Source organism: Rhinolophus sinicus, linkage group LG14 (genome assembly GCF_036562045.2).
Source record: "Rhinolophus sinicus isolate RSC01 linkage group LG14, ASM3656204v1, whole genome shotgun sequence".
In the NCBI taxonomy this organism is placed as follows: Eukaryota; Metazoa; Chordata; class Mammalia; order Chiroptera; family Rhinolophidae; genus Rhinolophus; species Rhinolophus sinicus.
The window spans coordinates 17,335,226-17,346,164 of record NC_133763.1 but is presented as its reverse complement, the minus strand read 5'-3'; the positions used below and the strand labels follow the sequence as shown (position 1 = coordinate 17,346,164).

The 10,939-nt window shown below is 44.2% G+C and overlaps 1 long non-coding RNA gene across 1 annotated transcript; it reads left to right on the top strand.

The window, feature by feature from the left end:
* The first annotated feature begins 1,440 nt into the window (after positions 1-1,440).
* LOC141568598 (uncharacterized) lies at positions 1,441-5,490 on the top strand. The gene is made up of 2 exons (XR_012491766.1): positions 1,441-1,839; positions 5,042-5,490. It is a non-coding gene; the product is annotated as an uncharacterized LOC141568598 (long non-coding RNA).
* The last annotated feature ends 5,449 nt before the right edge of the window (positions 5,491-10,939 follow it).

The window sequence follows — 10,939 nt, the reverse complement described above, 5'->3', positions numbered from 1 at the left end:
ATGAACACAGAACTGTACAGCAGAGGAAATAAACCAAACAAATTGCAGAGTTCCTGGCCATCGCGCCACTTGGAAAGTAGCAGCATGAGTGGCATAAATAATTCAATACAGAATGGGGACAAGGTGATTAGTGCCGTTTCCTGATGCAATCCTTTGTAGAACAGGTGAGGTTTCAGGAGGAGCAACACGTGCTAGAAACGAGGAAACTGTAATTGGCGTCTGTTCTAAATGAAAGGAGAAAATGAGGGGAACGATGCAAAATTAAGATTCTACGATAGAGAAGCCAGAGGACAGAGTCTTCTGGATTTGGACAGAAGGATTCAAGGACACTAAGATAAAATATGGTGGCAATAGAGTGATGGAAGGTTTTGGTTTTCAGACAAAAACACTCGATCCTCACATAGATCCAGAGATAACGTGTGTTAAAGAGATTGGGGTGTGGGAGCAGGTGGTGCAACCCAGCCAGAACTGGCTGGCCCAGAACGCAGAGCCTCGGCCCAGGCAGTGTGTGTAGTAAGTGTCAAGGACAACAAAACTATGCTATTCTGTAAGACCTGCTTCTGTCCTGAGCGGAGAGACTGTGTCCTGGGGGACAGGGAGGACGTCAGGGGTGGAGTCACGTGTTAAAGCCTCACTCCCTAGATGCTCTTCATCATTTGAACATCTAATGCTGCCCTTTCTTAACCCAGTGTAAACAAGAAAGGGGAGAAACCAACTTGGCAACGAACTGCTGTGTCACTAGAGTCTTGCTCCCCTGTCTTCTATCACCTCTGCGTGTCAGAGTTTCTTTCTGAAGCAACGTCCCATCACGCTCTGTGCGTGATGTGAGTGGATGATGCTGGCCAGAGGGCTGATGGCCAACAGGAGATGTCGGTCACCAGTTGGATCTCGAGGGGCTGAGGGATGTACCGCAGGCTTCTGGGCTTGAAAGGAACACAGGACATTGAAGGAAGCTGGAGGGTTGCCTCTCCGTGTGTGTGTGTGTGTGTGTGTGTGTGTGTGTGTGTGTGTGTTTGAGCACCTCCTCCATTTCAGGGTCCAGCATGTGAGATTCTGGAAGGGCAGATCACAGAGGGAGGGCTATTTATTTCTCCTTCCATTGCCTCGGGGCTCCAAAGCCTCTTCAATTCTTAAGTCAAATGGTAGTTCAGTAAAGTCAAAGTGGCCCCAATGGGAGAATCTGGTTGGAGGCACCAGTAGGCTATTGCCTTGAAATACTATCTAAGAAAGCTCCCCCAGGCTCAAGAGTTTAAAACAGCCCCTTCTTAGTTCTTACAAGTGTGAAGGACTGAGCCCCAGCTGGACACGGTTCTGGCCCTGGTGTCTTGCCTCCTCCTCCTGGGCCAGCAGGCCAGCCCTGGCTTGTTCATCTCGTGATGGTGGCAGAAGTGCGAGAGAGGAAGCCGGTCACAAAACCTCTGCCTGCCTTGGTTTTGCTATCATCTCATCGCCCAGAGCAAGTCACGCGACGGAGTCCAGTGTGGAGAGACGGAAGCGCGCCCTCCCGCAGTGGGGGTATCGCAAAGTTATAAGGCAGAGGGTGGGAAGTGCAGACCCCAAGTGCTCATCCAGCCCACACGTGGGTTATTCTATTGCTGTGTGTCTCTGTGTGCAACAGAAAGAGCTCCTGTCCTTTCTCCCTTATATGGGGACCTGGGTTTGACCAAGTGAGAAAGAGCTTCTGGAGGACACACCTCAGAGAGGGGAGATGGAGAAGAGGGCCTACACGAGGGGCCTGGGAGAGAACAAAGAGCAGAAAGGGTTTCCAGAAGGGGGAACCCTCACTTGATCTCTTGCGGGGTGAGGAGGACAAGCTGAGAGAAGTTTCCTCAGGCAGAGGTGAGTGTGGGCGGGCCCTTCCTCACTCCCCCTGCCTCCAACGGCTTGTAAAAGTTCTGAGGAGCTATAGGCAAGCCAGTTCTAGTCTGACACAGTCTGAGTGCTTTCTGGCAGAAAAGCTCAGGTGACAGCATTCAGCAGTGGTGTCACTTCTGCCTTCGGTGGGGTCTGTACCCCTGACTACAGCTCACAAGGAGTTCCCTCAGGCTGGTAGAAGAGAGTCATGTTTTCTGCTACAAGTCAGGGCTGGAGTGACCTTGTCAGATAAACCAAGTCATAGACAAATGACCTTTAGATTGATAAGCAAGACAGACTGACGGTTAAACTCGGGAATGAAGAGTAACACCCTGCAAATAGCCGCTGTCCAAGAGACGTGGGCTGGATCCGTGAGGTGGAGAAGCAGTCCGTGCCTGCTCCTCTGGCTGGGTCAGCTCTACCAGGTTTTCTCCATCATCCCCAAGTTCAAGGGGAGTGTTTAGAGCCAGGGTCCATCAGATTTGGGCCCGCGATTCTTAACTCAGAGCTGAGAAACCAGGAATGACCGTCCCACACTTACGACACCCAAGAGTCACTGGTTAAGAAGTTTTACCAATTCTCTGAAGATCACTCCCACTGCGTCATTAAGTGAACTTCCACTTCAAAGCTATTGCCAAAGTCAGGCATGATGAATTGTGAATAAAAGTTTAAGTGCGACTATATTTTATTTGCAGTTGTTCTCTGAGAAAGTTGCATTTAGTGGTTCCTGAGGGAAAACCAACACAGTGGTTAGAAAACGGAAGCAGAGGACTTGAGAAAAAGGAGAGATAAATACAGGAGGTCCCAAAACTCAGGACACATCAGAAAAATGTGCAATAGGTATACAACTTTCCAGTGTCCAGATGTTTTAGATAGCAGATTGTAGTGGATGCTAGTAGTAGGTAGTAGATAACAGAAGGAAATCATGAAGCATGTTATTTGAAAATGTATATATATATATATTTTTCAGAGTTGAACAATATTTTCTTTTTTATTGAGGTAAAATTGACATGCAACATTATGTTAGTTTCAGGTGTACAAATAATAATTTGATATTTATATATATATAGTGAAATGATCACTGCAATAACTCTAGCATCTGTCACCACACATAGTTACAGAATTTTTTTTCTTATGATGAGAACTTTTAAGAGCTACTCTTAGCAACTTTCAAATATGCAATAGCGTATTATTAACTGTAGCCAGCATACTGTACATTACATACCCAGGACTTATTTATTTTATAACTGGAAATTTGTTCGTTTTGACCACTTTCACCCATGTTCCCACTGTTCACCCCCTGCCTCTGGCTCTGGCAACTACCAATCTATTTTCTGTGTCTAATGAGCTTTCTTAAAATAAAAAAAACAATTTTATTTTTAGATTCCACATGTAAGTGAAATCATACGGTATTTGTCTTTCTCTGCCTGACTTATTTCACTCAGCATAATGCCCTCAAGGTCTACCTATGTTATCGCAAATGGCAAGATTTCATTCTTTTTATGGCTAAGTTATATTCCATTGTATAAATATGCATCACAATTTCTTTGCTTTTTTAATTAATTTTTTTGGGGTGACACTGGTTAAAAATTATATAGGTTTCAAGTGTACATTTCTATAATACATCATCTATCTATTTCATGTGTGTTCATCACCCAGAGTCAGTTCTTCTATTACCATAAATGTGTATTTGACCCCTTTTCCTCTCCTCTACCCCCTTGACCCCTCCTCTACTCCCCCCACCTCTCTGGTAACCACTAAAGTGTTGTCTATATCACATTTTCTTTATCCATTTATCTGTAAGACACTCAGTTTGCTTCCATATCTTGGCTATTGTAAAGAACACCGCAATGAACTTGGGGATGCAGATATCTTTTTGTGAAAATGTATATTTTTAAAAAATAGTTTATTCTGTTTTCTGACTTTTTGAATATCCTGAAATTTGTTTATTTTTAAGGTTGGAAAATAGAGATGCCAGTGGCATCCAGCAAAAATAACTCTCCTGAAATTCTTGGTCTTTCATGTTTTTTTGTTTTGAGGAGATCTGCAGCTTTCAGTTTTCTACCCTGACCTCGATATGACTATGGGGCGGGTGGGGGAGGGGAGACTGACCGTCCTCCGTCACTACAGCTGCACTGTTCCAGAGGGCGCAAAACCCACAGTGTCTCCCTCGTTTCCTTCCATTGTTTGCATTTTCAGTCTGAAGTCCGATGTTTTTTGTTTTACTCTTTACCAAGTGGACTGATAAAATAAGGGCAAGACACCAAAGAGTAATTTTAAGATTTCTCAGCCTCACACGCCAGGAGGGAGATTGCCAACACTTTGAATCTGATCCTGAAGAATAGGTGTGCAATGGCCTCGGGCTCTTGTGGGCGGCCCCCAGGTGTGCCACCTGTCTCACCGTTACCAAGAGCTGGTCCGCATTGTTAGGGAATGGCCAGGATTCAGACAGGGGAAAAAGGAAAGTCTGTTTAGTGTAATCTAAATACGAGCCCAGAACCGCAGGTGTCTGCCCAGCGTAACACAAATACCATTTCTCTTAGGCACAGGAAGCCTTCTTCAGACTTGTTTAAAGAGTAAAGACCAGGCAGACACCCCAGCAATGATGACAAATTGCTTCTCAAAGAAAGTAGAGTGCTAGTAAACACGGACCACCCCCCTCAATTCCTTTCCTTTGGCTTTAAAAATTCCTTTTCAGAATCTTTATGTAATAAACTGGTTTAATTTGACATCACTAATAAAAACATACTTGTTAGAATAAATTCTAATTCAGTGACACTTTTGGGCGCACCTGATGATTGATTTGTATGAGGAAGTTTGTACTGCTTAGATGCAGTCACCACAGACTTTCTTCGGTGTGGCTCCTCCCTCGGTGGTTCCCTCCTTATTTGCCCCCTGCGTTGCTACCTCGCCCACACCACTCAGAAGTTACGTCCCTGTGGTGTTAAGGCTTCTAGATTGAGGAGAGGGTGTCTCATCACTTTAAGTATATTCTGTAAGGTTCCTTATGAGGTGGTGAACTAGAACACAGGAGAATGGAGGAACTGACTTTGTTCTCCCACCTCTGGGGAAGGGGAAAGAACAACCAGAGGAAATGAGGTCTTTTGGAACTCCAAAATGGGGATTTGAGAACAATGCAGCCTTCTGGAAACTGTGAAGTGCTAAGGGAAGTTATCCTCTGTTACAGGAAGAGTGAGTGAGACAGTGTGTGTTGCAGGACCTCTGGCCAGGCTCTCAGGGCAGCTGCAGAGGAGTGGCCACCTGGGAAACAAGAAGGAACTTCGTTTGGCAAGACTCAGACCTGGGCTGGAGGAAGACACAGAAGCCACTCTGAGTTGTTGGTATTAAAATGTGAGCATTCAAATGGACCAAATAGTGGAAAACGACTTGGCTTTTAAATTTTAAGACATTGAACCAGAAAGTTGTTTACTTTCCCCTCCCTCCCTCCCTCGCTTCTTTTTCTTTCTTTAAGAGAGTTAGTAGAATCCATTCGTTAACAACATGGGATCTGGCTTGTACCCCTGTTCTGTCCCTTGCTAGCTATGTGCTCTTAAGCAAGGTACTGATCTCTTTCTGGCCCAATATTCTATAAAATACGGCTAATGATAATAAATAACTCATAAATATTTGTCATTAGGATGATAATTCTGATTTTTTTAAGTCTTTGGGAATAAAACACTCCTTTCAGAAATAAATAAATATTTATTTATTTAGTGTGTTGATAAGTGTTTCTTTTATTTTATTTTTAAAAAATTAGTTTCAGGTGTACAAAGCAACGTAATAGTTAGACATTTAAACCCCTCATAAAGTGATAACGCACCTTCCAAGCTATCCTGACATCATTCATAGCTGTTACAGTACCATTGACTATTTTCCCTATGCTGTACTCCATATCCCGTGACTATATACACCTATATATTTAGTTATGGTTGACATTAAATATTATTCTACTGCAGCTTCAGGTGTATAGTGCATTGGTCAGGCATCTAAACAGTCTATGATGTGATCCCTCTGATAAGTCCAGTGCCCATCTAGAAGCTTACATGATCTTTACACTATTGTTGATTCTATTCGCCATACTGTATTAACTACCAGTTTGTATTGCTTAATACCTTCACCTTTTTCACCCTGCCCCCAGCCCCATTCCCATCTATCACCCTGATGGATCTAGTACCTATCTGGCACCATACATAGTTATTACAATAGTATTGACTATATTCCTTATGCTATAACCTACATCCCCATGACTACTGGGTAACAACCAATTTGTACTTCTTAATCCCTTCCCCTTTCACCCATCCTTAACACCTTAACTTCTTAAAGAAGTCCCTCTAAGATTCCTTGTAATACTGGTTTGGTGGTGATGAACTGCTTCAACTTTTTCTTGTCTGAGAAACTCTATCTGTCCTTCAATTCTAAATGACAGCCTTGCTGGGTAGAGCAATCTTGGTTGTAGGTCCTTGCTTTTCATCACTTGGAATATTTCCTGCCAATCCCTTCTGGCCTGCAAAGTTTCTGTTGTGAAATCAGCTGACAGTATTATGGGGGCTCCCTTGTAGGTAACTAACTGCTTTTCTCTTGCTGCTTTTAAGATTCTCTCTTTGTCTTTAACCTTTGACGTGTTGATTATGATGGTCTTGGTGTTGGCCTCTTTGGGTTTATCTTGTTTGGGACTCTCTGCACTTCCTGTGCTTGTATGTCTTATTTCCTTCACCAGGTTAGGGAAGTTTTCTGTTATTATGTCTTCAAATGGGTTTTCAATTCCTTGCTCTCTCTCTTCTCCTACCCCTATAATGCGAATGTTGGTACACTTGATGTTGTCCCAGAGGCCCCTTAAACTCTCCTCAATGTTTTGGATTTTTTTTTTTTTTTTCCTGTGCTGTTCTGGTTGGGTGTTTCCTGCTACCTTATCTTCTACATCGCTGGTTGGATCCTCTGCTTCATCTAATCTACTGTTGATTCCCTGTAATATATTCTCCATTTCTGTTATTGTATCCTTTATTTCTGACCCATTCTTTTTCATGGTTTCCATCTCCATTTTTATGCTTCCTGTCTCTCTGTTGAAGTTCTCCCTGAGATCATTGTGCATCCTTATAACCAGTGTTTGGAACTCTGCGTCTGATCGATTGCTTGTCTCCATTTTGCTTAGTTCTTTTTCTGGAGCGTTGTCCTCTTCTTTTATTTGAGACATGTTTCATTGTCTCCCCATTTTGGCTGCCTCCCTATGTTTGTGTCTATGTATTCGGTAGGGCTTCTATGTCTTTCACTCTTAGTAGAGTGGCCTTATGTAGTAGGTGTGCGGTGGGGCTCAGTGGCGCAGTCTTTCTGGTTACCTGAGCCATGAACTCCAGGTTTGTCCCTTGTGTGGGCTGTATGTGCCCTCTTTTTGTAGTTGAGTGTTGGTTGACAATTGCACATTAATGAGAGGGACTGACTCTTGGGCTCACTGGTTGTGAGGACTGGCCTTGACTGCAGTGGAATAATTGTTGTGCAGGGGCTGATTCTATGGAGCAGGGTCTGCCTCAGCAGGGCTCTGGTTCCTGCCCAACCCGCCCCTTGAGTGTGTCGTACTTGGCGTTGGCTGGGTGATGCTGCAGCTCATTTTGAAGCTGGCCACTGGGGTGCCAGCCCCAGGACCACCTTGGTGGGGACATGCTACAGGTCTTGTTTAGCCACAGCCTGTGCTCCACCCAGGGCCACCCAGTGGGAGCCAGAAAGAAATCCACAGATAGCTGTTGCCATGCTGTGCTTGAGAGGCCAAGCCACAAACCAAGGCCAGCAGGCACTAGTGCTGGGCTTAGGGCTGCTCAGCCAGAGGTACAGGACTTGCTCAAGCCAGATGCCGCCTGCCTGGGTTCTATGAACCTTTGAGTGACCCCAGGAAAGTCAGCAGCTGGAGCCAAGCCTGGAGGTCTGCACAGCATGAAAAAGCCACTGAAAGCAGCCTGGGTGTACCTGGAAGTTGGGTGGGGCCAGGTCTCAAGTCTCCAAGGCATGGCGTACTAATAGCAGAGACTCAGAAATAGCAGCAGTTCACAGGTTGGGAAGGGGGAGGGCTCAACAAAGAAACTGTGGCCTCTGCCAGCACCCCTGTCCAAAAGAAAGCTGCCTCTTCAGCCCCTGTCCCAAGCCAGAGAAATCAATTCCCCACCATATGTCCCTGCCACCTTTCCAGCTGCTGCCCCAGCACTGGAGCTCAGAGTGAGTGATTCCGTTGGTGGGTACGTCTGTGCTCAGGCCCTTTAAGAGGAGCGCCTGGGAGGGCAGCTGCCCTCAGTCTCACTCAGTCACAATCTCTACTGGTTTTTCACAACCAGAATTTATGGGGATTTCTTCCCAGGCACTGGAACCCTGGGCTGGGATAGGGCTGGGACCTCTCACTCCTCTGGAGAATGGGGGGACCGCCACAGTGGAAATAGCCCTCCCAATCTTTAATGGTCACACGCGGGTGTGGGACCAGCCTGTTCTGAGTCTCTGACCTTCCCACCAGTCTGGAGGTGGCTTCTTCTACACATCCTTAGTTGAAAGGCTTCAGTTCAGCTTGATTTTAGGCGATTCTCAATAATGGTTGTTTTGTAGATTAGTTGTAATTTTGACGTGGTTGTGAGAGAAGGTAAACACAGCGTTTACCTACTGCGCCATATTGGTTGTCTCCTAGTGTAATACATTTTAAAATCTGCCTTATTTAAGATTCCCCTCAAATTTTATTATTTAAAAGTATTCATCATTTAAATACCTTTCACCAGAAAAGGGGATGAAGTGATTTGAGGAAATAAGGTTTTCTAACTACCGAAGTTTAGGATATAAATTCTAGTTTGCATAACACACTTTTTAACAACTTCTTTTTTCATGAACATGATTTTATTTATCTACCCACCTGTCTGTACACTGATGCATCCCATTGGACCTCCAGCCATCTTTTCAATGAGTATTTCTAGCCATGTGTCTGCCCCAGGGCTACACACTGGCCTCAATGACTAGAAAAGGGGAAAGATGAAGGCTCCACTGGCATCCCATCCAGAACACAAAACTTTCATTTACTATGTGAGCAACATTTTCAGTGTTTGTATGTTAATTATATAAAATGTGCCCCATGCTGCTATAACACCAAAAGCATGCATTTGTGTTGTAATAAACACAATATTTAAAAATTTTATTTTTTAAAATTGTAGTAAAATGCACATAACATAAAACTTGCCATCGTAACCATTTTTAAATGTGCAGTTCATTGGCATTGTTTTCATTTTCTCACACTGAAACTCTGGACTTAGTAAATGCTAAATCCTTCCTCTCTCCAGCCCCTGATAACCACCATTTTACTGTCTGTCTCTATGAATTTGCCTACTCTAGGTCCCTCAGATTAAGCAGAATCACATAGTATTTGTCCTTTTGTGACTGGCTTATTTGACTTAACATAATGTGTTCAAGCTTCATCCCTGCTGTATCATGTGTCAGAATGTCCGTTGTCTGTATTGAAAACATTTTGTTTATCCATTCATCTGGTTTGGACACTTGGGTTGCTTCCACATCTTGGCTAATGTGAATAATGCTGGTATGAACATGGGTGTACATAAACACTTCATATTTTGATAATAAGGATTATCTCTTCAAAATTTGATAGCAAACCAACTGCTTAATGGCAAGTCACATGTAACAAAATTTCAATTTTATAAAAAGAACTCATTTACTTCTTCAACAGACATTCACTATCCCCCAGGAGCTGGGGGCAGTGTGCTGGGTGTCCAGGGGGAACCCACAAGCTATCACAGAGCTCTAGCCACTTGGGGAGGCAGATATTAAACAAGTGAACATGCCAATCAGCATATAATTATTCCCTGTGATCAGTGCTGTGAAGGAAAAGAGCAGGATGCATTGAGAGAACATTGATTGGGTGACCTGGCTCAGGCAGGGTGGTCAGGGTGGGGCTTTCTGACAAGATGACATTTGTGCTGAGGCCTGAGGATGAGAAGTAGCCAGGCCAGCGCAAAGTGGGAGGGAAGAAACTTCTGGGCAAGGACACGGACAGGCAAATTCTGGGTAAAACTACTGCACTGCTTTTCAAATGCCCCCTTTGTGAGTGAGTTCTGACTGTGTTTCTGACTGCTCAGTGTGACTTGAGTTCCTGACATTCCAGCAACTCAGAGTTTTGGTTTGTGAATCAAGCAGAAAACTGCCTGCTATAGACATGCTTTGTGACTTTGGAACTGCAGCATCTTAGGGGTGAATAGAAGCATGAATATCCTTCTTCTCCAGGCTGCACACAACTCAGCCCTGTTTTAGGGCCTGGGGCCCCGGGGGAGTCCATAACAAGGATCCTTGCTGATGCTTCCCATATGGGAGGCAGTGATAAGCAGGGGGAAGCTTGAAGAATTGTTTGGGAAGGAAAGTGCTGTCTCAGTAGGAAGCGTGACTCATATAGAGCCCTGCCTGAGTGAAAAGGGCTTGCAAACCTATACATTTCCTCCTTTCCATTTATACTTTTTTTTGACCCATAGTGGACTAATTCTCAAGTCACTTTATTGTACAGTGGTTTGCTAAGGAAGATATCCTGGATTTCTACGTGACCAATATAAGGAGCACACCAAAATGTCAAGAGAGAATGAAAAATTGACATATGTAGTCTCCAGAAGGCTTCCTTTAAGTAGCCTTGACAAGTATCTCAGGCCCACGCCAGCCACCTCTGCCTTTGCCTTCATGGTGAACGCGTAGCTCTCCCGCGCAGGCCTGTGTACCAAAGCCGTTTCCTGAGACCCACTTTATGGAGAAGCAAGTGCTCAGTGTGTGAGTGGAAGGAGGGACTTTATGATGCAAAGTGACTCTGGACACTCACAAGCACCTATGTCTCTGAGATGACCCTGAAGAGGGGGTCACATCATGGAAAGTCTAAAACTGCTAAGCTCTTTTGATTGTTGTTGTGTTACCTATGTTATTTTTCATTAATATAACTCCTTAGGATATAGAAACATTTGTAATAAAATCAATTGTAGGTAGCCAAGAAAATACTTTTGTTTTAGTCATTCATTTTTCTCTTTATGTCATGCTGACTCAGTGCCTCCTTTGCCCCTTAGACTAAGGCTGACTTGTT